This window comes from Cebus imitator, unplaced genomic scaffold (assembly GCF_001604975.1).
Source record: "Cebus imitator isolate Cc_AM_T3 unplaced genomic scaffold, Cebus_imitator-1.0 Scaffold54, whole genome shotgun sequence".
Classification (NCBI taxonomy): Eukaryota; Metazoa; Chordata; class Mammalia; order Primates; family Cebidae; genus Cebus; species Cebus imitator.
This window is the reverse complement of record NW_016107369.1, coordinates 6,035,840-6,040,973: the sequence shown is the minus strand read 5'-3', so window position 1 is coordinate 6,040,973 and position 5,134 is coordinate 6,035,840. Positions and strand designations below refer to the sequence as shown.

Genomic DNA, 5,134 nt, shown 5'->3' with positions numbered 1-5,134 from the left:
ATTCTCCTGCCTCAGCCCCCCGAGTAGCTGGGACTACAGGCATGCGCCACCATGCCCAGCTAATTTTTGTATTTTTAGTAGAGACGGGGTTTTACCATGTTGACCAGGATGGTCTCGATCTCTTGACCTCGTGATCCACCTGCCTCGGCCTCCCAAAGTGCTGGGATTACAGGCGTGAGCCACCGCGTCCGGCCTGCACAGAATTTTTGTAGATTGTTCCTAAGAATAGTTCACCAGCATTTTAAGACATCCTACTAATATTGGCAATCAGATTGAAGTAGTTCACAAATAGATGGGTTTTAGCTTGTTCAATATTGAACAAGTAAGTATTGGGCACTGTTTTCAGCACTTATAAAATGCATGTGTGCTCCAGAGCGCTGGAGCACTTGTAAAATGTAAATGAACAAACTAAAATCCCTACTCTTTACATTAAAGTGGGGGAGGTGAAGAATTTTATTTTATTTATTTATTAATTTTTTGAGACAGAGTTTTGCTCTTGTTGCCCAGGCTGGAGTGCAATGGTATGATCTCGGCTCACTGCAACCTTCACCTCCAGGTTTAAGCGACTCTCCTGCCTCAACCTCCTGAGTAGCTGGCATTACAAACAGGCGCCATCATGCCCTTTAATTTTGTATTTTTAGTAGAGACAGGGTTTCTCCATGTTGGTCAGGCTGGTCTCGAACTCCCAACCTTAGGTAATCTGCCTGCCTTGGCCTCCCAAAATGCTGGTATTAACAGATGTGACTTGAAGAATTTTAAAAACATCTCTTTTTGTTCAATGTTCCCCCATAATTTATCTTTCCCCTTGCTAATGGAAAATGTTACTTTGTTCTTAAATATGAGGCTTTTGTGTGTAAAATGTTTTAGAATCTGATGTTTTTGAGCAGGATTGGCAGTGGGTGGGGGAGGAGGGATTGGAGATTGATTTGATAGAAATGTGAAGGGATAGCTTGGGGGTGGATTTTAAAATAAACTTTAGAAAAATGTAATTTAAAGCCCTGCGCGGTGGCTCAAGCCTGTAGCACTTTGGGAGGCCGAGGCGGGTGGATCACGAGGTCAAGAGATCGAGACCATCCTGGTCAACATGGTGAAACCCCGTCTCTACTAAAAATACAAAAAATTAGCTGGGCTTGGTGGTGCGTGCCTGTAATCCCAGCTACGAGATCGCGCCATTGCACTCCAGCCTGGGTAACATGAGTGTAACTCCGTCTCAAAAATAAATAAATAAATAAATAAATAAATAAATAAAAATGTAATTTACCCAGATACCATGTACCATTTGTTTTGCTCTTGTGCCCAGGCTAGAGTGCAATGGCACAATCTCAGCTCACTGCAACCTCTGCTTCCCTGGTTCTCCAGCCTCAGCCTCTCAAGTAACTGGGATTACAGGTGTGTGCCACCACGCCCAGTTAATTTTGTTATGTTAGCAGAGACGGGGTTTCTCCATGTTGGTCAGGCTGGTCTCGAACTCCTAACCTCAGGTGATCCAACCTGCCTCAGCCTCCCAAAGTGCTGGGATTACAGGCTTAAGCCACCACACCCGGCCTCATTTTTTTTTTTTTTTTTTTTTGAGACAGAATCTCGCTCCCAGGCTGGAGTGCAGTGATGCGCGATGTCGGCCAACTTCAACCTCCACCTCCTGGGGTCAAGCAATTCTCCTACCTCAGCCTACCAAGTAGCTGGGGTTACAGGCACGCACCACCATGCCCGACTAATTTTTGTATTTTTAGTAGAAGGGGGTTTCGCCATGCTGGCCAGGCTGGTCTAGAACTCCTAATCTCGTGATCCACCTCTGCCTCCCCAGGTGCTGGGTTACAGGCGTGAGCCCCCGCACCCAGCCTACTTTTGTTTTTTTGAATACCGGTGTTTGACATTTCTCCATTCACCTTGGTTTAATATGGAAGTATTCGTGTTTTAGTTTTAGCTTTCGGATATATATGTATGAGTGTGGTATGCTGCCTAATGAATTAGATGTTGGTTCTGTCTTTACCAAAACTGGACGAAGAGCTGGCAGATGCAAAAATCAAGTGACCCAGCAAACCAGACACATTTTCTTTTCTCAGCTAGCTTACCACCTAGAAAGACTGGTTGTCAAAGTTGAAGTTCAAGAATCACGGAGGATGTTTAAAATGCAGTTTCTCAGGTTCTCACCACCCACTGTAAGTTTCGATTCATTGGTTGGTAGGAGAGGGCAGAGATATTTGCAATTTTAACAGCATCCTCTTGATTGTGATGCAGCTGATTCACATTTTGAGAAACTGTACAAATAGGTACCCTACAGAAATGACAGGTGTTAAATTTAGGATGGCCATCGCTTGTACGCCGGGAGAAGCCCACGCTGGGCCCAATTTATATAGGGGTTTTCATTGTCAGCTCAAGAGCAGCCTCAGAGCCCGGATAACCTACGCCAGCACCCGGAGCGGATCCCGCCAGGTGGGAAAGGCCAGGTGGAGCGCTGGGTCCTTCCCGCAATTGTGGCTCCTGGCCGGAGGCTCCGCCCCTTCCTCTTGGCCCCTCCCCTCTCCGTGGCCCCCCCCTCCGCCCAGCCAACGACGCCACGGCCGGAAATGACGACACCGGTGAGGGCTTTCGGGCGGGGCCTGGGACAGGCAGCCCAGGGGTCCGCGGTTTCACATCGGAAACAAAACAACGGCTGGTCTGGAAGGAACCCGAACTGCGAGCGGAGGTGGCGGCAGCAGCGGCGGCGGCAAAGAAGCGTGTGTGCGTGATGGGGAGTCCGGGGAGAGAGGAAGGCGCCGTGGATATGGGCGGCCGCGGGCAGGGCCCGGCCCTTTGTCGCTGCCCTGGCCGCGGAGCCGGTGTCCTGACGGATGAGGGGCGGGGTGCGGCCGGGTGGGCTGGGGAACCCCGCGTGGGAATCCGGGAGGGGCGGCCCGTTTCTCGGGCTTCGGGCGCTGCGGGCTGGAGAGAGATTCCGCGGAGCCTTGGTGCGGAAACGCTGTTTGCTGAAAAGGCGTCTCAGGGCGCAGGTGCCTTGGGCCGGGATTAGCCGTCTGGGCTGGAGTGGAGCCGGAGAAAGAGGAAGCGTCTTGGGCTGGGTCTGCTTGAGCAACTGGTGAAACTCCGCGCCTCACGCCCCGGGTGTGTCCTTGTCCAGGGGCGACGGGCGCTCTGGGCGAAGTCCGCACGCCTCTCGTTCGAGGCGGAAAACGGGGTCTGATGCTTTCTCCTTGGTCGGGACTGTCTCCAAGCATGCGTGTCCGGTGCCTCTTGTGTTTGCTGGAGCTTCCCTCTCAGGTTCTTCTCACCGTGTGGTCAGCTCTGCTAGGCACATTAATCTGTAGTGACGGCTGGGATGGGTGAGAGAATTGAGGTGGCTTTTCCATAACTCAGGTGAGATTGATTAGAGTTCGATCTGCGGTGGTGGCAGAGGCTTAGAAGAAACACGAACGGGACCTGGCAACCAACTGAGGGTCAGGGAATAAAGTGTAAAGTTGATTAGGAGGTTTTCAGTTTAGAACATGACAGAGACATTCTCAGAAATAAGGAAGTTAGGAGGAAGGAACTGGTTTAAAGAGGAGGGCGAGAAGTGGTTTGGAAGTTTCACTTTGGACGTGCCAGCAGGTGAAAATGTCCTGTGAACAGGACTGGAGCTGTAAATGCGAGTCAATTCCATAGATTTCCAGTTGATGTTGGAGCAGTGAAGGAGAAGTCTCACGTTAGGAAGGGGAAGAGGAGGCCAAGGCAGGCACTTAGGAACACTTGTAACGAAGGGGTGGAAGAAGAGCAAGGAGCCAGCTGAGGAGAATGAGTGTGGTTGAAGAACCACCACAGTGCAGGGTCACCAGAGCTGAGGAAGGAATGGAGGGAAGCTTCAGGAAAAGGTTGGCAGGGATTTTGAGTGTTAGGTTTGGTGTTGCGGAAGGAACCGAAGATTTAGAGCAACACTAGCCAATAGAAATATAATGTGAGGCCGGGCACGGTGACTCACGCCTGTAATCCCAGCACTTTGGGAGGCCGAGGCGGGCGGATCCTTGAGCTCAGGAGTTCGAGACCAGCCTGGTCAACATGACGAAACCCCGTCTCTACAGAAAATTAGCTGGGCGTGGTAGCGCGCACCTGTAGTCCCAGCTGCTCCCGAGGGAGTGAGGCAGGAGAATCGCTTGAACCCAGGAGGAGGAGGTTGCAGCAAGCCAAGATCGGGCCACTGCACTCCAGCCTGGGCAACAGAGTGAGAGACTGTCAAAAAAAAATTTTTTTTTTTTCTTTTGGAGAAAAGGCATACAGATTTATAGCGTGCACTTTGGGAGAACCACAAGGTGATTATCCCTATTTTAGATTTTGTAATAAACATATTATTTAGAGACGGGAGCCTCACTATGTTGCCCAGGCTGGTCTTAAACTCCTGGACTCAAGTCATCCTCCTGCCTTAGCCTCCCAGAGTGGTGGGATACAGGCACTATCCACCGTGCCCGGCCATAAACACATATTTAAAGGTAAAAAGAGGCTGGGCGCCGTGGCTCACACTTGTAATCTGCCTGCACTTTGGGAGGCCAAGGCAGGTTGACCACCTGAGGACAGGAGTTCGAGACCAGCCTGGCCAATATGGCGAAAACCCGTCTCTGCTAAAGACACAAAAATTAGCCAGGTTTGGTGGCATGTGCTTGTAGTTCCAGCTACTCAGGAGGCTGAGGCAGGAGAATTGCTTGAACCCAGGAGGTGGAGGTTTCAGTGAGCCGGGAACATGCCACTGTACTCCAGACTGGGTGACTGAGTGAGACTCCATCAGGAGGGGGAAGAAAAAGTAAAACAGGTGAAACCAATGTGAATAATTAATTTTAACACAATATACCTAACATTTTGATTTCAATATCTAACCGGTAAGTATAAAAATTTACTTGTCTTGCCCTCTAGATAGTAAGCTTACTATCTTACTTTAGAAGATATTGCTTCTAAAGTAAATAGAAGCAATATCTGATTCAGTAGAATTCCCAATCCCATCACAGTGTGTGGAAACCCAGTAAGTGTTGATTGACAGACACTAATACTTGGGCCAGGCGCGGTGGCTCACGCCTATAATCCCAGCACTTTGGGAGGCCGAGGCAGGTGGATCACGAGGTCAAGAGATCGAGACCATCCTGGTCAACATGGTGAAACCCTGTCTCTACTAAAA

The 5,134-nt window shown here is 50.0% G+C and overlaps 1 protein-coding gene across 1 annotated transcript in view; it reads left to right on the top strand.

Annotated features, from left to right (window-relative positions):
* Positions 1-2,568: 2,568 nt before the first annotated feature.
* Positions 2,569-5,134, top strand: part of PSEN1 (presenilin 1) — a 93,413-nt gene continuing 90,847 nt past the window's right edge. Inside the window, exon 1 of the mRNA XM_037738582.1 lies at positions 2,569-2,721. The gene's annotated coding sequence lies outside the window, so the exon portion shown is untranslated. The remainder of the gene's footprint in view (positions 2,722-5,134) is intronic.